The sequence below is a fragment of the Acomys minous genome, assembly GCF_964271855.1.
Source record: "Acomys minous genome assembly, chromosome: 10".
In the NCBI taxonomy this organism is placed as follows: Eukaryota; Metazoa; Chordata; class Mammalia; order Rodentia; family Muridae; genus Acomys; species Acomys minous.
The window spans coordinates 65,178,958-65,200,937 of NC_140491.1; the positions used below are offsets into that span (position 1 = coordinate 65,178,958).

The 21,980-nt window shown below is 41.7% G+C and overlaps 1 protein-coding gene across 2 annotated transcripts in view; it reads left to right on the forward strand.

Annotated features, from left to right (window-relative positions):
* Window positions 1-17,653: 17,653 nt before the first annotated feature.
* Window positions 17,654-21,980, forward strand: part of SPOPL (speckle type BTB/POZ protein like) — a 63,205-nt gene continuing 58,878 nt past the window's right edge. The window contains exon 1 of one of the 2 annotated variants that reach the window (XM_084800134.1): window positions 17,654-17,910. The gene's annotated coding sequence lies outside the window, so the exon portion shown is untranslated. The remainder of the gene's footprint in view (window positions 17,911-21,980) is intronic. The other variant, XM_084800133.1, reaches the window with a different exon arrangement.

The window sequence follows — 21,980 nt, forward strand, 5'->3', positions numbered from 1 at the left end:
TGAGTCTAGATTAGTGCCTGGATTGTTCACTTTTCACTCCATAGTACAATATAATTAATTTCTTTACTAATCCCTCCTTATTTAAAAACTTTAAGTTTCAATAATGAAAGAAATATACAGTGTGTTCTTACAGGAGAAGTTATCTGACATGGGGGGTGGGGGGGAAATGTTCTAATGTTTCTCCAGTATTCAGCTTGTATACTCAAAAATAGCTCAGCAATAGCATAGCTTTTAAAATCACAGAAAAATTGACATTTCTTTAGAATTTTTAAATTTTAAGTAATTAGGAAGTGAATCATTAAAATCACTTCATTAAAAAGAAGTAAGGTTTAAATGTTCTCTTGAATTACGAGTCTTGGGGAAAGACAAGAGAATAAAGCAGACTGTAAATTCTACCCAGTTTTCATATGACCTTTCCCTTGTGATTCATAGCTACTTTCATAATCATAATTCCTTAACTGCATGCATTAGCTTGGTCAAAATCCTCTAATGCCTGGTGTCACAGGGTATAGGACAGACTCAGGGCTTAAAATTTTACACACTCATGGACTTTATTTATATATTCCCCAATAAGACCTCAATCAGGTTAGTAATTGTGATTGTACTATGAAAACTGACAAGTGTGTAAAAGGAACACATGAGTCGATGACCTGTCTGATGTTCAGAGATATCAAAACAAGTCAATGAACTTGTGAAAGAGCGAGAAAGGTGATTGTAAGAATAATTTATTCTGGAGGGATAGATTACAAAACTAAGAGTTCAGAAGTTTGACTATGTTTCTTTTCAACAAAGCTATAAGTGACCTCAAAGTTCTTGCCCAACCCTTGATTTTTTCTTTTTTAAAATTAATTCATTCATATTACATCTCAATAGTTGTCCCCTCCCTTGTATCCTTCCATTCCTCCCTCCCTCCCATTTTCCCCTTACTCCCCTCCCCTATGACTGTGACTGAGGGGGACTTCTTCCCCCTGTATAAGATCATAGGGTATCAAGTCTCTTCTTGGTAACCTGCTATTCTTCCTCTGAGTGCCACCAGGCCTCCCCATAGTAGATTGTTAATTTTTATAGTATTAATATTTTTGTGACCCTTAGCAGAGGAAGTTATGAATTGAAAGTCTTATCATTAATTGCTATTTATGTTCAAAGATTTTCAAATTTAATTAATTAAATGATTCCCTGGGGAACTGGAGATGTAGATCAGTCAAGTAAAGTGCTTGACACATAAGCCAAAGGTCTGAAATCCTTTATACTGAACTCCGTTCTTCCAAATTTCATTCTAAATCTCCATTCATCCCGGTCTTACCCATCACCGCCCTGCCTTCAGACCGCGATTCTAAGATGAGACAATTTCTGCTGCTTTGCTTTCTCCTGGCACCCCGGAATGCAGGTAATTCACTCTGCCTCATGGCTGCACCTCCCCCAAAGGTGCTGTTAGAGGTGAACTCGGTCTGAACCGACAGACCTCTGTTGGCCAGAGTAACCTGTCTGCTGTCCCAGTGCCCCGCCATCGCTGTTGGCCCTGCCAGACCTGGTTTTGGTAAGCAAATGCCCACCACAGAGTGTGACCAATTTTGCGACTTTAAGCTGGCCACACTCCACCAGCCACCTTAGCTAGAACCAAACCCCAGCAGTGCTAATTGAAATCCATTGCAGCCTTGCCATCACCAAGGCTGCATTCTGGGATGCAATCTCAGGCTCTGGGGCTTTCAAGAGGGCTGCACAGAGCCGGGACTGGATGGGACAGAAAGGAGTCAGCAGAGAGACGCAGCCTCCGCCTTGCCTCTACAGAGCTTCCCTGGTGTCAGAGCCACCTAGCAGCCTGCTGTGCAACCCTGACCCTGCAGTGGCAGCTACAACATCTGGGCATCGTGGCAGCCTGCTAGGATTTTAAATCTGCCCACCGTTACAGTCGCCATGTTGGTTCAGGATAGAGGAAGGAAAATGTTTGGGTCAACCACATGACTAGCTACCATCTTTACAGTCAACCACTTGACTGCCACCTGCTTCCCGCTGCTGCCCTGGCTCCTCCCTCTTCTCACCTCAGGTATGCAGGAGACTCAGTGGACATGTGTGTGCACAGCCCCTACTCCCTGAGCCGAGCCTGCCCAAGGCTGGCCAGGCAGGGACATGGGCACAGTCAATCCCCTACACGCAGTAACTGGCTCCAGGCCTCAGATCCATGAACTCTGAGCTTTGCTAACTCAGTTATGGGCTAAAAGAAGCAAATACACCTGGCTTCCTTTCTCTAAAACTATTTAACAACTCTTTAAAAAAATGTCTCTGATTTCTCTTTCTACTATCAAAAAAGCGTATGATTGTCTATTGGCTATGTTTTATCCTGATCCAAAACTTTCTTTTTTGTTACTAACTTATGCTTTTGCTAATTCCTAGACAAGTAAATAAATGCTGTTCCTCCTGTCATCAGCTAACCTGGATTCAACCAATCCTGGCCAATGGGTTTGATACGGTTATTATAATGTTCTATTGTATTAACATTCATTTCTTTACAATGTTAATTTTTTAAAAAGTTTTATTTGTTATTATGTATACTGTGCTCTGCCTGCATGTACACCTGCCCTCCAGAAGAGGGCACCAGATCCCCTTATAGATGGCTGTGAGCTATGGTTGGTTTCTGGGAATTGAACTCAGGAACTCTGGAAGAACAATCAGTGAGTGCTCTTAACCTCTGAGCCATCTCTCCAGCTCTGTACAATGTTAAATTTTAAATCACTACCTTAAACCATGTTTAGCCTAAAATTCTAAATGTGATGCTATTGGTCATACAAAACTGTTCTGCTCCTTTTGAACCGTACTTGTGTTTTTAATGTTTCAACTTAACAGAGATGAAACCTAAAGTCTTATTCTTTAAGTATTAAGATAAATTGTAATCAAAGTTTGTCTATTTAAATACTTTTAAGATAGACAAGACCATGGTCTCACTGCCATTTTAACTAAAAAGCTGAGGATGTTTCCTGGATCCCCATATAGGAACTGGTAAAAATAATTTTAAAATCTTTAAAACCTGAGAGGAGCCTTCTCCATCAGCTCAGTCACAGCAAAGTATACTCCAGGCCTTAGCCACTACCCCTGAGGGAAAAATAGAGGCCTGCAATACCCCTTCCCTCTGAGGTCCAGCCTGAGCCAGATCTGCCAGGAATCTGTTTCAGATACAGCCAAAAAGAGACCCCAGTCTCACAGCTGCTACAGCCAGAATGAGACACCAGTCCCACACCTAGCCTGTTGGCAAACTTGGTCTATGGATGTCGATGCTCACACGCAGGCTTGTTCTCTGTGCCCAGCCACTGGAGGCTCAACCAGCACATGGACTTTAGACATCTCCAGCCTTCAAGCTCCTTGACTTGGTGGAGTACAGATGGCTCTTAGATTCAGCAGCCTCGCCAAACCCAGGGTACATACAGGTCTGTCTTAAACTCAAACTCGGGTTACCTAGTCACATGACCAGCTTTTATCATGGGAGGCTTTAGGTACCTTCCCAGCCCCCTTCCTATGCTGGAGACCAAACTTTAACTGTCAGGTCTAGATACAGTCCACCTTGTTACCATTCTTTTAGCTAAAGGACAGTGGCTACTTTCAACAGTTTCACCTATGTCTTAAAGCTTCCAAGAAGGTGTTTTAAGAACGTGTTTTAAGTTGGTAAATGCAAGTTACGGAGGTCGAAATGTCTAAAGGAAGCTTTATTTCTTCCCACTGCTATCCTGTTGCTATGCTACTGTTGTACTAACTGTTCAGAGTGTGGACACTGGATCAATGATGCTCTAGTTTATTAATCTAACTATAGAAAACATTCCACTATACGATCCTATCATAGTTCCAAGCTGAAGATTTTAAATCTCTTTTTGTTTGTATTTTTCTTAAAATCTCTCCTCTCTCCCTCCCCCCCCTCTCTCTTTCTCTCCCTCTCTCTCTCTCTCTCTCTCTCTCTCTCTCTCTCTCTCTCTCATTGTACTAAAATTATATACATCCAGTCTTCTGGAAAGCCCCTCTTTCATGATGTGTACTGACGCTAAAGTGAAATTTTTACCTTCTGCTCTACAGGAGATTTCTATCCTCCCCATGTTACTGTTCCACAGAGGCCAGAAAAACTTTCTGCTAAGCTCACCTGTGTGCTTTTAACACAACGTTCTTTTCCCAAGCCTCTACTATGTCTACTGCCCTTTCCTGCAGTATGTTCATGTAGAATAATCTGTATTTCACTGCAGATTTCAAACAGTGATGGTACTAAATTTATCTCCCTTTATGAACTTAAAAGGATTCTTGTAAGCTACAGGAAATCTCTCAGGTCAAATGAGAAAAGTGCAGATAATCACTGTCAATCCAAAACCTAAGTTTCTAACCTATCACCTATCTCTAAGTGTGGGATCCCTTCTCCTTTTCACTGGTTTTGGAACTTCCCCTAACTACCTGATTGCAACCTTTGTGCACCCAGTACCAACTAAAGTTCCCTCTTTCTAGTCACATAAATGCTTCCCTTTGTCTGAGAGACTGTTGACACCTCTCTCGTTCATTGGGAGCAGAGGTACCCAACCACAGTCCTCTTCGTGTCAGCATTCTGATTGGGTGAGCTTTCAGATATAGTCTCCTTCCTGCACCTGTCCTTGCCATCCTCAGCCACTGTTCAAACCCTGGTGCACTAAGTAGCTACATTTCCAGGGCCAGCTTTTCCTCTGTCCAGCTGTGCTCTTGGTCACTAGTCAGGGATGACAAGCTACTGACCAGTCTGTACTTGTTTTTCCTGATTCATTATCCAGTTTTGGGGACACCCTAATGGGTTACTGACCTCACCTCCCCATGGAAAACATCCAGAAGTCTGTTCCTCCAGGCTCCTCTGGGATACCTTCTGAGAATTTCAAACCCATCCACCCACATTAAGGGCTTCTAAGCTTACACGCCTCTGTAACCAAACCTAGACAAGATCCAACGGCTAAAGCCTTTTAATTATTGCCAACAATTGGGTAAACTGGAAGGAAGTTCCCTATGTTCAAACCTGTTTCTTTGCTCTCCCAAGAGTTTTAAATGTACACCTAAAAGGAATTTTCTCCCTAAACTACTAACTTTGTCTTATGCCCACATATATGTTCCAGTATCCTGCCAGTCTTCCTACATCTGGGACATCATCAAAGCAACTACCTACAAGTGCGCCCGTCCAACCTCAGAAATCATGCCAGCTGGGCCTCCGTTGTTCCCCTTAGCTGGACCTGCATTGCCCTGGCCACCAAATGCAACAGTCTGTTCTTCAGGAATCTGGCCAACATTTCAGCCTTTTAAACCCCCTATTGCTGCCCTACTGCCAGCAGGAAGTAGTTAAGATGATTACTTCATCCTCTATCATTTGCAGAAGGCTGAAATGGTGTGCTCCAGGCCCAGGACAGACAACTCAAGGTTCCCTCAGCACCCCTCGCCAGAACTTTTCCTTCCACTTCACTATATAATCTGGACATTTTGTTGTTATTGTTTTTCTTTCTCTCTTTTCCCCTTACATGGCAGCCAAAAGCTGCTTCCAACTAACCTACATTTATATACTTTAACTTACCTTATATAAAGGCAATCCAATGTTCCTCATTTTTAATTATAGGAAAAGATAGGAATGTTAGGATTCTGCTTCAGTCTGCCTACCTGTGATGTCACTGCTTACCTGCCACAGGTGGCGTGGCCTTCCCAGGGCCATATAAAAGGACAAACCGTTCACATGGCCCCCTCTCTACTCCCTCTTACTGTACTCTCTCTCTTCTTTTTACTCTCCTGTCTCTTTCTCTGTCTTTTTCTCTGGGGTACCCCTCCCCCCTCCTCTCCCGCCCCCCTCACCACACACATGCTCATTTAATAAACTCTTCTACAACATAATATCTGGCATCCGGTACCTTATTGCTACCTTATGCCTTATTACCTTTGCTATCTTATTACCTTATTATACCTCAGTACCTTATATCTTAGCGCCTTAATTATTAGGCATAAAACACTGAAGTACCAGGACACAAGGAGAGGCAACAGGAGACAGGATTTGATTCGGCACAAATTTTATAAGAATAACTAGAACACTCCCAAGAGCCTCTCCAGCGAGCAATAACAGTTTCTAATCAAACCATTTCCGTTGTCTTTCTCTACTTTAAAAAAAAATTACTGTGTCGGGCTGATTTTTAGAAAACAAAACAAAAAGTTGCCTTTGCTGACTTTAAAAATATTCACAGATGATGATGACCTTGCGTCTAACATCCATTTGGAAATGAAGAGTGGGATCTTTTACTTCAACCAAATGAGTTTGGTACATCTTAGTATCCTGTTTTGCTGCTGTTGTTGCTTTTTCAACCTTACACAAACTAGTGTTATCTGGTTAAAAACAACAACAACAACAACAACAACAACAACAACAACAACAACAACAAAAATCTCAACTGAGGAAACGCTTCCATCAAATTACCTAAAGGCAAGTCTGTAGGGCACTTTCTTGGTTGATAAGTGATGTGCGTGGGTCCTGCTCACTGTGGGTGATTGCACACCTGGGCAGATAGTCAGGGAAAGTGTAGGAAAATAGGAAACACACACCATGTAAAAAAAGTCAGTAAATAGTGTTTCTTCTTAGCCTCTGCTTTAATCCCCACACATGGGTTCCAGCTTTGAATTCCTGTCCTGAACTTTCTGCTTAAGAGAGTATAAACTCTAACTTGAAATAAACCTGTTCTTCCCCAAGTTACTTTGTGGTTATTGTATTTTCTCACAGCAGTGAAAACCTAACTAAACACGACACACACATTACAATAAATTGTATCGGTTCAGCCTAGGAAGCCAATAACTAACACAGAGAGATTGAAATGTACTTTAAAGCTGCAAGTACCATGCCCGGGGTAGAGTCTGAACTGATTCTAATCTACTCGTAAACTAAAATAAACTACTCTAAACCTCATAGCTTACATATATCCCAAGCACTTACCAATCTGATCCTCGGACCACTTCTCTCCTCCTTCCTCTTCAACTGTCAACCCTGCTCTCCCCTTGTCAACCGTCTCCCCTCCTTCTCAACTGTCAATCCTGGCTCCTCCTCCTCTCCAGGAACTCCCACCTTCTACTTCCTGTCCTTCTGCCCAGCTGATTGGCTAAACAGCCTTTATTGACAGTTGTTACATCCACTCAAGACATTCCTACACACACACACACACACACACACACACACACACACACACAGGGAAATTTTTAGGAATTTGATTAATACATTTCACAATTGCGTCAAAATTATTGGCATGGATATTGATATATTTATTATCCTAAGGTGGTGTCTTTACTTTGAAACAAGTAACTACTTTGACTAGTAGTGAGACTGGACATGGTTTCTGTTTCCTAAGGATAAAAAGTATGTATATAGTCTTTTCATAATCATAAACTGACCAGAATTGTATTGAATATTTTTGTACACTACCAGATTTTGCTTTCTATTTTTAATCCTAGAAAGTCTCATTGCCCTGATTTTCTTGGGCTTTCATATTTGTCTGGTAAATTTAAGACAAATGGCCATTTATCACTGAAAACTTTGAAGTTCATAACCTGAGACTGAAAGAGGTTTCATCTCTTTGGCTTCTTATCTTTGAATAAGAAATGTCCTGTATTACTTGGCATCCAGGTTTTTAAATATGATTTATTCACATTACATCCCAATTGTTACCCCCTCAATCATATATTCCCATTCCTACCCTCCCTCCATCTTCCACCCTATTCTCTTCCCTTAGTCCTCTGACAGGAAAGGACCTCTTCCCCCACAATCTGTCTACACCCTATTAGGTCTCATCAGGATAGCCTGCTTCGTCTTCCTCTGTATGACCTCAAGCCACCCTGCCAAAGGGAAGTGATCAAATCACTGGTACCATGGTTCATGTCAGAGGCAGTCCCTGCTCCTCCTCCCCCTATGTAGAGAATGAGCTGTCCATAGGCTACCTGTAAACAGAGGGTGTAGGTTTTTCACATGCATTGTCCTTGGTAGGTGCATCAGTTTGCGCAGACCCTCATGGGTCCAGATCCCGTGGCCTTGATGGTCTCTTTGTGGAGATCCTGACTCCTTCTGGTCCTTCCATCTCCCCACTCTTCCATAGGACTCTCAACACTTCACCACACATAGTCCAGCTGCGAGTCCCATCATCTGTCCTAATCTCCAACTGGATGGAGTCTCTCAGTGGACATCTATGTTGGACTAATATCTACTTATAAGTGAGCATAGACCATGCATGTCTTTTTGGGTCTGGGTTACTTCCCTCAGGGTAATCTTTTCTAGTTCAATCCATTTGCCTGCAAATTTCATGGTTTCCTTGTTTTTGGTAGCTGAGTAGCATTGTATTGTACCACATTGTATTGTACATTGTAAATTGTACCACACTTTCTGTAACCATTCTTTGGTTGAGGGACATCTAGGTTGTTTCCAGATTCTGGCTATGATGAAGAAAGTGGCTAAGCATGTAGTTGAGCAAATGCTCTAGTTGTATGGTGGAACATCTTCTGGGTATATAACCAAGAGTGCTATATCTGGGTCTTCAGGTAGAACTATTCCCAATTTTCTGAGAAAGCATCAGATTGATTTCCAAAGTGGCTATGCAAGTTTGCACTCCGACCAGCAATGGGGGAGTATTCCCCTTTCTCCATATCCTTGCCAGCATGTGTTGTCATTTCAGTGTTTGATGTTAGCCATTCTGACAGGTATAAGATAGAATCTCAGAGTTGTTTTGAGTTGCATTTTCCTAATGACTAAGGAAGTTAACATATCTTTAAGTGCTTTTTGGCCATTCAATATTCCTCTGTTGAGAATTATGTTTATTTCTGTGCCCCCTTTTTAATTGGATCATTTGGCTTGTTTATTTCCTCGAGTTCTTTAAATATTTTGGATATTAGTCCTTTGTCATATATAGGATTGATGAAGATCTTTTCCCAGTCTATAGGCTGCCATTTTGTTCTGTTGACAGTTTCCTTTGCTTTACAGAAGCTTTTCAGTTTTCCGAAGTCCCATTTATTAATTGTTGATTTTAAGGCCTGAGCTGTTAGTGTTCTGTTCAGGATGTTGTCTGCTATGCCAATGAGTTCAAGGCTTTCCTCCACCTTTTCTTCTAACAGATTTAATGTGTCTGGTTTTATGTTGAGGTCTTTAATCCATTTGGAGTTTAGTTTTGTGAAGAATGATAAATATGGATCTATTTGCATTTTTTCTACATGTAGGCATCCAGTTAGACCAGTACCATTGTTGAAGATGCTGTCAGTTTTCCATTGTATGGTTTTGGATTCTTTTTCAAACATAACATGTATGTAGGTGGGTGGGTTCATTTTGGGGCCTTCTATTCGATTCCATTGATCAACCAGCCTATTTCTCTGCCAGTGTTGTGCCATTTTTATTACTGTTTCTCTATAGTACAGTTTGAGATCATGGATAGAGATTCCTCCAGAAGATCTTTTATTGTACAGGATTGTTTTAGCTATCCTGTATTCTTTATTTTTCCATATGAAGTTGAGAATTTATCTTTCAATGTCTGTAAAGAATTGTGTTGGAATTTTGGCTGGAATTGAATTGAACCCATAGATTGCTTTTGGCAAAGTGGCTATTTTTACTCTGTTGATCATCCTGATCCATGAGCATGGGAGATCTTTCCATCTTCTGATATCTTCTTCAATTTCTTCAGAAACTTGAAGTTTTTTTTTTCCATGAAAGTCTTTTACTTGCTTGGTTAGAGTTATACCAAAATACGTTATATTATTTGTGGTTATTGTGAAGAGTGTAGTTTTCCACAGTGTCTTTCTCAGCATGTTTCTCATTTGTATACAGGAGACCTATTGATGTTTTTGAATTAATCTTTTATCCTGCCACTTTGCTAAAAGTGTTTATCAGATGTACAAGTGCTCTGGTAGAAATTTGGGGTTCATTTATGTACAGTATCATATCATCTGTAAGTAGTGATACTTAGATTTCTTCCTTTCTGGTATGAATCCCCTTGATCTCCTTTTGTTGTCTTACTGCTCCAACTAGAACTTCAAACACTATATTGACAAGATATTGAGAGAGTGTGCAGCCTTGTGTAGTGCTTGATTTTAGTGGAACTGCTTTGAGTTTCTCTTGATTCAATTTGATGTTGGCTATTGGCTTGCTGTATATAGCCTTTACTGTGTGTATGTATGTGACTTGTATTCCATGTTCTCTCCAAGACTTTAAACATGAGTGGGTATTGGATTTTGTTAAATGCTATTTCCGCATGTAATCAGATGATCATGTGGGTTTTTTTTTCCTTTCAGTTTGTTTATATGGTGGATTGCATGGCTAGATTTCCACTTATTGAGCCACCCCTGTATGTCTGGCATTAAGCCTACTTGGCCAGGTGAATGGTATTTTTATGTGCTTTTGGATTGGGCTTGTTAGTATGTTATTGGATATTTTTGTATCAATGTTTATGGGAAATTGGTCTGAAATTCTCTTTCTTTGGTTTTTGTGTAGTGTAGGTATCAAGGTGGCTGTGGCTCACAGAATGCTTTTGGTAAAGTTCTTTCCATTTCTATTTTGTGGAATAGTTTGAAGAATAATGGTATTAGATCTTCTTTGAAGGTCTGGTAAAATTTGGAGCTGAAACCATCTGGCTCTGGGCTTTTTTGGTTGGGAGACTTTTGATGATTGGTTCTATTTCTATAGGGACTATTTAATGTTTACCTGATCTTGGCTCAACTTTGGTAAGTCAAATGTATCAGGAAAATTTCTATCTCCTTTAGATTTTCAAAATTTTTGGCACATAGGCTTTTGAAGTAACATCTAATGATTCTTTGGTCTTCCTTGGTGTCTGTTGTTATGTCTTCCTTTTCATTTCTGATTTTGTTGATTTAAATAATGTCTCTCTGCATTTTCATTAGTTTGGTGAAGGGTTTGTCTATCTTGTTGATTTTCTTAAAGGACCAGCTCTTGGTTTTGTTGGTTCTTTGTATTGTTCTCTTTGTTCCTAATTTATTGATTTGAGTTTGATTATTTCCAGCCATCTACTCCTCTCGTATGTTTCTGCCTTTTTTTTCTCCTAGAGCTTTCAGATACGCTGTTAAGTTGCTTGTAAGAGATGTTTCCAATCTTTTTATGAAGACACTTAGTGCTATGAACTTTCCTCTTAGCACTGCTTTCAATGAGTCCCATAAGTTTTAGTATGTTGTACGTTCATTTTAATTGAATTTTAGGAAGTCCCTGATTTCTTTCTTTCTTCTCTGATCTAGTTGTTACTGAGTAGAGTCAGTTTGATTAGATCAATACTTTTTAATCTTGAGACCTTATGCTTGTGGTAGTACCTTTTCATGAAAACATAGCTTAAATTTTAGACTGGAACATTTTCTAGACTTCATAGCCAAGTTAATGATATGCCTTGATATCACTTAAGACTCAGCCTGATATCCTGCTGTGTACCAAACCTGCTTAAATTGTCTTTACAAGAATAATGTGACCATGAACCTTACTTGACTCAGGTTTCTTATGTAATTATCTTCTACAACCCAACCTAACGCATACTTTTAATCTTAAGTCATGTACACTCTTATGCCCTTAACTCAGAGTATTGCAGACATGTAGGACATGTAGGCATGTTTGTTATGATTATCATTTGGTGAATATAGTGAACAGGTGGAAAGTGACCTTATATCACACATAATGTAGCATAATTCTGAAACAACGTACAGCTATTGCTTGATAATGCTATGTTTCAGTAGAGGGGCTTTAGATTGAGCTGGAAAAAATAAATTAATCCCTTGTAAAATTATTTTAGAGATGTATGTCAAGTATCCCTCACTCTGCTTCCAAATGATGCTTTCTATGCTCTTCAGTAATAGAGAATACAGCCTTTACTTAGGAACAATGCACAAGACATAGACAGTAGGGACAGACCATGCAGGCTACAGATAAACAAGAAACCATAAACTACAGACAGACAGAAGACACTGGGTTAAAAGTAGAAAATTCAAACGAGGTCTTGCTTTTGATCGAATTAATCCAAGAAGAAATACTGAGCTTTCTTTTCTTAATGTGACGCTTTGGTGTATCTGAATTTTCTTTAATGTTTTTAACCAACATGTGCCCTCTTTATATCAGTATATATTTGGAAACAACTGATATTTTTTATTACTGCATTGAGATAGGTAAAAATTGCAGAGAAGATTAATGCTAAATGTCCTAGATCTTACAAGACAAACCACAACAAAAAATATTTTTTCAACTCCAAAGGCCAATAAAGTGGCAATTGTAAATTCATGTGAAATTAGATCAAAGCTGTATTATTCTCTTAAACTTTCATATGAATTTTAGTTAATAAATATTTCTTGCTATTAAAATAATGAATATTTAACAAATTACTAATTTGGGGCTTATTTATTCCTCTAAAACTCTTTATGCTGGTCTACAAAGTGAGAGCAAGTCCAGAACAGTCAAGGCCACACAGAGAAACCCTGTCTCAAAAAACAAAAGAAAAAAGAAAAAATCAGGATGAAACAGACATATTTGTGATGTCTATGTCATTTTCTCATTTTGGAAGCTGCTTACCTACACTTCCTGTCCACTTAGATAATTAATTTTATTCCCTCTCAAGTCTCTGAATAGGTTGAGGACTAGACAGTTTAGTTTTACAATTAAGCTTAGGTGTTTGGGGGTTAAGATTTTTTAGGTCTAGATAGATGTTTTAAATTGATAAAGACGAGATATGATAGATACTAATTTACATTCAGAATTTTAGAGACATCAAGATAGGAGAGATGTTCTCTTCAAGGTTGCCAAATACAAATAGCCAAAACACTACAAATGTAACATTTATATAATTCCTGATTGGTTTGTGGTTCTTCTTGCTGTAGGTAGTTTACTGTATATATGTGTAATAATATAAATGCTTATGTAAAAAAGAAAAAAAAATTAAAATTCTGTCTTGGTCCTATGTACAGATGGAAGTTCTTTTGTAAAGAATCTGGGGTTCAGGATATGCAGTAGTCACTGACTTTGAGGTACTCAATTTAGGACCCATTTGTAGAAACTCAAGTGCTAGTTAGCTGAGGAGATAGCCCTCAGTTGTGTTCTGGTATTGTCCCAAGGAAACAGAGCCAATATTTACACAGATCCCAAATATGTCTTTGTCATCCTTTATGCCTGTGTTACTATCTGGAAAGGATATTAGGAAGGCCTCCCAATTGTGGCTGGGACCCCTGTAAAATATTATCAAAAAATTCTAAGGCTTTTGGATGCCGTCCTTTCATCCATGAAGTGGCTGGGACCACTTCCTGGCATCAGGGAGGGGATGACTGAAGAGCAAGAAGAAATGGGCTAGCTGACTCAGAGTCCAAGAGAGCTGCATTGGGACACCATGAATGTCTCATCCTCTGGGAAGAGTTTCTACTGCCTCTCGAGAGGCCCCAGTATCACTTGAAAGAAATGGTCTTTGCCTCTAAGGCTGTTGTCTAGAATGCTTGCCCAAACCCAGCCCAGGGATAGTGGTTAACATCCAAGGACCAACAGCTGCTGTCAAAGTCACTAAAATGGAAAAAAAAAATCTTAAAGTCTCTACATCATATGTATTAACTGGAACAGAAAAAAACACACTTATTTAAGCAAATAAAACATTTATAGGACAGGCTTAAGAAAGATAGAGCATCTGCGTGGTAGTGGTGCACACCGTCAGTCCCAGCACTTGGGAGGCAAAGGCAGGTGGATCTCTATGAGTTCGAGGCTAGCCTTCTCTATCAAGTGAGTCCAGGACAGTCAAGGATACACAGAGAAACCCTGTCTTGAAAAACAAACAAACAAACAAACAAGTCTCAGAGTACTCAGAGACAGGACACTTATCCCGAGGAAGAGTGGAAATTAGCTCTACTCCATGCCTGGTGGGCCTATCTCCAAACATCTCCTAGGCTCGGTAAATATTTTCACAGGATGGATGGAGGTTTTCCTGCGTAAAACAGAAAAGGCCACTGAGGTAATTAAGGTGCTGAGTTCTAAAATAATTCCCAGGTTTGGGCTACCTACCCAGAAGTCTCCAGAGCAACAAAAAGTTCTGCCTTCAGTGCAGGGTCTAACTCAAGACTTGGGAATTCAATAAAATTTACATTTTGTGTGGCAACTCGAATCCCCTGGAAAGATTAAGATAAGTAAGTAAATAAATAAATAAATAAAAAGTTATAAATAAAGTTAATAATCTCCTAAAACAGACACCTAAAAATGTTAATTCAATCTCCTTGCCCAATAACCCTGTTCAGACTTAGAAATATGCCTGGCCACTAGGTCCTTACACTCTTTGAAGCTCTATATGGCAGCCCTTTCTACACTAATGATCCTGAAGTGGACCATAAAACCAAAAACTTGTGACAGATTTTGTCAGAGCTACAAACAGAAGTCCCCAGGGGAGGCACAAGGAGGGTCTACCCCTTTTGCTCTGGAGATTTGGTAAACACCAGATCCCAATAAAGACCTTGCTCACCCCGTATGGGAGGGTCTATATCTTGTTTTCTGGTCCGCTCCCACGGCAGTTTGAGTTGCAGAGTGAGATCCCTGACTTTATTACATCTGTGTTAAGCCCTGGGCAGCTAGTGAGACTACAACAGACTTCCTAGAATCTGCAGGTTCTAGGTACACACCTGCGAGCCGCTAGGGTGTCATCACTTTCGAGATTCAGATAGGTCCTCATAAGGGAGGCACGGTGTTGAGGTGTCACACTCTGACGATTACAATTTTTGTCTACATTCATTTTAATGGTGATCCTCTAGCAGGCTTGATAGAGCCCTCGTTAGTCCAGTGTCCCTCCCAGACTCCAGAGTTCTTTGAATCAGACTCCAAGAAACTGATGGATGGAAATGAGGTTCATTGCATCACCGCTGATTCTGGTGAAAGGTGCATTCCAACACCAAGCTCTGGTAAAGGAACCATGCAAGTCTGCCACTGTTCACTCTTCAGGAAGGCCTCCTGCTCTAAGATGGAACAAGATCACTTCAGACCTACACAACAGTGAACCATTTTCAGAAGTACTCTCATATTTGGGTCTGAGCCCCAGTACAAATTCTCCCTTCAATTAGTTCCTGGTTGACACCTGTATAAAAACACAAAAATGTCCCAGTCAGTATGATAAATGCCCCTGGGTAAGAGTGGCTAACGAACTGCAAGGCCCACTTCCTGTCTGGAACCTCTGTGTGCAGAGTTCATGGGCCTGACCAGATATGTAAGGTTCAGCTGTCCTAAGAGCTTCCTGCCCTGTAACTGTGGGATTAGGGAGGAACAACCCCAACTGATCAGAATAACCTGGTGGGAACACTGGCCTTCCGGAGCTGATCTCACTTTCCATCATGGGTCTGGCATGACTAAAATGACCCATGGGCCCCCTACCACACTGTGGACGGATCTGGGAGTCCCTGTGGCATACACAAACTTTTATCGACCTGCGAGTGGTCCCAACTACTCTCATCTTTCAATGGAGACATTTCTAAATTCTGGATCCATTGATTTTTTTTTTTTTTGTTTTTAACCAATCGTACCCAAATCACAGGCCTCCAACAGACTCAGCTCCTCTGGTGCCTATCCCATACCTGGCCTAAAGAAAGCAGAGAGTGCTCCACGGCTATAGCCTCCTCACAAATGCAGAGAACTACTTGGGGATTGCAGGACAATTACAGTGAACTGCTTCAGAAGAGAGACATGCATTAGAAACTCTAGATGTAGAGTTCTAGAGAATTCTGTTGTAGGACACAGATTTGGAATACTATGAGAAGGAGGATATGGGTAGGGTATATTAAAATAAAATTTATGGTTAAAAGAATGGATTAAGGCCACAGAATAGATTTTTCCAGAGGCATGTGTCCCTTGTGAACTGGGAGGGAGCTTGTACACAAGCCCAACAGAATCTACTGGTCATTCTAGTTCAAATGAGATCTGAACTGACTATGGGATGATGACCCACCTCTAACTGCTGAGGCTGAACTGACTGTGGGATGATGACCTACCTCTAACTGCTGAGGCTACATCTCCCGGTACTGTCACTACTTAAGGGTACTCCCACTCTATTGGAAACTAACCGCCGTAACTGCAATGCAACACACTGTGTCCTAACCATCCATGTTTCTTGATTAAATGAGGCAATTAAATATCATTTGTCAACTCACAGGATTGGGAAACTCCTCAGGGGCTTTAGTAACCCCAGCTCTTAAGAAGAGATTGAACTTGGGGCTTTTCATGTCACTTCTGCTTTGCAGAAGGTCTTTTTTTCTGCCGTGTGCCTGTTTCCTAACTCCAAAATAAATGTCTTCATTTTAACTGCTGGTTCTGCTTGTGGTACATGAGATTTCTCTGTTGTTACCTAGGTTTCAGTTAACAAAGGGTGGATTTGTGATAGTTACATTTGTTAACCTGATGGGCCTGAGTACAAAGAAAATGGTCTGACAATAAGAATTCATCATCCTGTTTCCTCATAGAGGATGCAACATGACCAGATGCCTCCAATTCCTTTCACCATGTTGTTATGCCCAAGTCTCGAGAGACCCCCGTAGACCACCAGAGACCAGCTGAATGCAATTCACAAGGGTGTTTTTTATTGAGCAAGCTCCGGAGCAAGGACCGTCAGTTCCCCAGAAACTGAGGAAGGTGGCGCCCCTGCCCCCTCCTTTAGGTACAGGGTTTATATAAGGTGCAGAGCAGGGCGGGCAGAGCACGGGGTGGGGGGGGAGGGCTTGAGCCAAGCTACAGGGGGACTTGTTTTTTCTCATTTGTTGTAACATTGTGGGTTCTTCACCTCCTGAGCCGGCCTCCAGGTGTGGGAGAAGGTGGGGGAACTCTCTCTGGGGGCAAGACAGGCTTAACACAAGATGGCTTTTGTTTAGCTCTCGCAATGTCTTCAATGCCATTGTGGACTGCACTATCCAACTATGAGGAACCCAAATAAATCCTTCTTAGATTGTTTTCCTATGGTATTTTGTTGTAGAAACAAGATAAGTAGCTAATGTAAGTGTGGCAAGTTCTGGTGTCGGCGTCATTCATTTTTCTAAACTCCAAATGGCTAAAAAGAGGAAGCACTAACCTCTATATTCCTACATTTGCTTTGTTTGTTTTTTGTTTTTCGAGACAGGATTTCTCTGTGTAGCCTTGGCTGTCCTAGACTCACTTTGTAGACCAGGCTGGCCTCGAACTCACAGCGATCCTCCTGCCTCTGCCTCCCGAGTACATGCGCTACCATGCACGGCCCTCCTACATTTGCTAAACTGTAATTTACCACGGTCCAATCTCCAGTTGTTGGCTGGTCTTGTGCGAAGGAACTCTACCCTTGTATGAAGTGTACCTGTCATTCCTTCCAACATAAAGTGTCTTACCTCCAACTTTTACCCCCAACTGACTTGGATTTCAACTATTAGTACAGTTTGGAGCTCAGAATGGGAGGTGAGCAAAAGTTACACCCTGGTGCATCCTAACCCGAGAGGGTCCTCTCCTGTTTTTTTGTGTGGAATTTTCCGAGTTAGGAGGCATCCTAGGACTTTTTGCCCCACGTACATTTTCTCTTGGGAGATGCGAGGTCCAGGGGACAGTGGGAAATTCCCTAACATGCTCAAGCCCGTAACTTAGCACACAAAACCGCCGCCGGAAGTTCCCGGCCTCGGAGCAGGAAGAGCTCCTAGCGCGCACGCGCCCTGATGCCTGGCCGGGCGGAAACTGGAGGCCGGAGCTCCAGGACCAGGCGGGCAGGGGGGGGGGGCACTTGGGCTCGGGCTAAGCGCATCCTCTGGCGGCGGGTGTGTTTACCGTAGGGGGAAAGAAGTTTAGCCGCTGGTGAGAGCTGGGAGGGAGGCCGGGAGGAGGATGCGGCTTGGCCGGGGCCCCCGCTGCAGGAGCTCGCCGCCGCCTCAGCCTCGGCCCCCGAGGCCGCCAAGCGTCCGCCCGCCGCCCCGCGTGTCCGGGTAGGTGCTCCGGCCGCTGGCCCGCCCTAGGCCGGCTCCCCGTCGCCGCGCCAGCCGCCGGTGCTCCGCCGAGCGCCTCCCGCACCCCCCCCCCCCCAGGCCCTGCCCTCGCCCCCGCTCTCCCTCGGGCGGCTCCTCTTTCATCGGACGCCCCTGCCCCTTCGGGAGTGCGGTTCTTCTCCTCCTGGGTCCCCTTTGCTCGCGACGAACTCCCTCCTCACCTTCCACGTATCCACCTACGCCTGCAGCTTTATGCCTTATCCCGTCTTCCCAAAACCAGCAACTGTACCCCCTCTCTAGTCTTCAGACGGCCTCCTAGCAATCTTGGGTCCTGAAAACTGTCGTCCCTGTTAGCTCATTTTGGGGCGACTTTAGCTTCCCGGACCAGGAGTGTGTGGCTCCAACCACATACTTGCCTCTAACGGCTCATATTTACCAGGACGTGACAAGCTAGCCGGTGGTTTCGAGTCTTAAGTCTTGAATATCAAAATTCCTCCCCCCCTAACTATTACTGCTATCTTCCCCCCCCCCATTTCCCCCTCTTCAATATATTTATTGGTGTGCTGACTCAAGGAAAGGGCGATAGAATTTTCTCCCTCCAAGAAATTGAAGATCCTTGTGGAAATAAAAGTCACTCACTCTTTTTCCTCGACTCAATACTATGGTTAAGGTGCCTTCTGACACCTCATCTCTATCTGAATAATTCTGGGTTTATTTGCCCCACTAGGAGGCTTTTCTCCTTTTTCTTCAACAGTTGAAGACCACTGTTTATTGGGCTAGAAACAGAAGTAGTAAAAAACCGATAACTCCGAAAATTACATTTTCCCTCCGATAATAAGAGCCGCAGAACATTTCAAATTAAGCTGTCATCCCCAAGAGAGATGTTGCCTCCTGGTTAGGCGCTCAGATTGTGTAGTCGAATTGCCAAACATCTCTGTTCTGGCTTTGAGAAAGTCTTCAGGGATGGTGATAAAACTCTTTGGTAGTAGTGCTTGTACACGTTATTACAGTTAAAGTACTTGTCAGTGCCTGGAATGTGTTAAATACTTAGGAAGTGTTACCTTTATCATCACTTCTTAGCCTAACTTGTTTGTTGGAAAGTTGAGTCTAAGAGAGGAAGGTAAGAATTGAGAGTTAGTTGTTTTTTACTTAAGATTTTTTTGGTGTATATATCATTTGTACTACATTATTATGTCTGTTTCTTTAAAGATACAAGGTTTTTAGCTTATGTTTCCTTTTTTTTTTTGAGGAAAATATGTTAGTTCCTATTTCTAATAACTGGAACATGTAAAACTTTATGATTGTTTTCAGAATAAGTGAAATTAAGCATGCAGCAGACTTTTCAGAGTGTAATTTTCAAATTACATCACAATATTAGTACCACAAGTTAAATAAATACTCAGAGCTTGGATGGTAGTCTTTATACATGACTTTTATATTGAATCATTACACGAGGCAAAGCTCTGCCTTTATCTAGAAGACTAGCAGGTTTTTTCATTCATATTCCCAAACTTTTGACTGTTTACTAAAATTTACTCACTTGTAAGTGGTGACGTTTTTCTCTCTTCATTTTCTGTATTTGTCTACCTTCTATGAACTATAAGATGCTTTTGACTCACTTCAGTATTCTAAATAATAAAAATTTGAACTATTTGCTGTTCTGATTACACAAAAATATGTACATACATGTATTAGTTAGTTTCCTGTTGCTGTGCTAAAATGCCACTACCAAAAGCAACATAAAGAATTAATTTTATCCCAGAGAGCCCATAACGGTGGGAAATGTATTGCAGCAGGAAATATGAGCAAGAAGCCAAGACAATGCACAAGATCTACCACACACACAAGGCAGAGAGAGCAAGAGTTGGAAGTGGGGCAAGTCTAGGAACTCCAAAGGCCATCTCCCAGTGATGTGCTTCTTCCAGCAAGACTGAATGAAGCACCCAAAGATTCCATAGCCCCCCAAAACAGCACCACCAGCTGGATCAAGTGTTCAAACACATGATCCTATGGGGTACATTTCTCATTAAAGTCACAGTGCATAACTTTTGAAATAAAAACATTTTTTTTGGATGCAGAGCCTGAAATGGTTTTAATATTACCTATGGAATGTGCATTATGCTTTGGGTGACACTGCCTTTGTCAAAGTTATGCCTTCGCCTAGAATAGTCAAGTTTTGTGTATCCAGATTCTGTCCCCCACCTTCAACCTACTTGTGGCTAACATTAGTTTCTTGGTTTGGTCATATTTGCATTTGTTCATTGGCTTTAAAATAACGTAGGCAGCACAATTAGAAGAAAAATAACATAAAATCTGATTCTTAAAGCTTATGGAAAGTTTGAGAGGTGGAAAATGGACACTTTAGTGCCTATCACTTCCTTAGCACTATTCCTTTATTTTTATAAAGGTTTACTTCTTTAAAAAGATACTTAATGAGTATCTGTTGTGTACCACGAATTAAAAAACACTGAAGCCCTTATCTGTGTGGTCCCAGCAAAAATCAAACCTTTAATACTCTAATGTCTTCCAGAGTAGATAATGAGTTACTTCATCTCTCTCTCTCTCTCTTTTTTTAAGATTTATTTATCATTTATACAGTACTCTGCCCTTGTGTGCCTGCCTACCACAAGAAGGTACCGGATCTCGTTATAGATGGTTGTGAGTCACCATGTGGGTGCTGGGAATTGAACTTGGGACCTTCGGAAGAGCAGCCGGTGCTCTTAACCTTTGAGCCATCTCTCCAGCCCATTACTTCATCTCTTAAACGCCCTCATGGTACTGGCTGGGTGTCATTCTGGAGAGAATGTTTACTTCAGATAATACCACCATCAGGTTTTCAGGATTCTGCGGAGAGTGGGATGGAGAATGCTCTGTCAGAGAAGGATGATGCTGACCCCCACCCCCCACCACCCCAGTCATAGTCTAGAATGCCACTGACGGATGGCAGGAAGCAAGCACATTAACTTGAACAAGGACTGGTAGTAATATTGAAGATAATATTCATAGAACAAACACTGTCAAATACATATTCATATCCTAACTTGAAACAGCATTCCTTCCTCAGTTGAGTAAGCTATACAGTCAAACGGAATACTTTAGAGTCTGTTATCCATTGCTGCCTCTCAGACCTGTCCCTAGCTGGCTACTTTAGATAACCGTCTCACCTTTCTAAATATCATTTGTTTTTAAAAATTGGTTCTAGGTGCTGAGGTTTCCCTTAGGTTGTGTAGGGAAATAACGTCGTGCTTTTATGGAGCACTTGGGACAGTTTATCTGAGGCCTTATACCTGACCAGGTACTGAAAGATGTTTGTGTTTGACTGTCTCGCTCGTTGTCCTGTGTCAGTACCACAGAATAAAACAGTGCTTTGATGTTTCAGATGGCTGTTGACGTTTACGTCTGTGGCGTAGTGGTACTGTCAGTTCAAAGAACATACTTGGAATGACTTTGAATATAGCTGTAAGTAATTTAGCGGGTTGAGCATGTAGCCAAGTGCTAGAATAATGCACATTTATGATGCTGTGTTCTATTGCAAGTACTGGGAAGTTAAGTAATTTAGACAAAAAAGTGATGAAACTTCAGGGTGGCAAGAGTAAGTGTCGAGTAGCTTTCATTAATTCCTGAGAGGCAAAGTTGATAGGACTGGGTGATAGATTAGGTTTGGCATATCAGGGAGAGGAGAAGGCTCATACCTGAAAAAAAAAAAAGGGAAAAATATATATGGAGAGAAAGAGAGAGAGACAGGGCGAGGCGGGAGGGAGAGGTATGTGTCTGTCACTAGTACTACATCCATACTACAGGATGTGTACTACAGGTGTGCAATACCGACAGAGGCCAGAAGATGGGGCCAGGTCTCCTGGAAATGGAGTCATCATGTCAGTGTTGGCAATTGAACCCAGGTCCTCTGCAAGAGCACCAAGTGCCCCTAACCACTGAGCAAGCTCTGCTTACCCCAGGAAACAATTTTGAATGCAGCCTAGGAATCAGTTAACAACTGCAAAGTACACATTGGCTTTAGTGACATGCAGTTTTGGGTTTCTGTCAGCCCGCCCATTAATTATTTGATGATT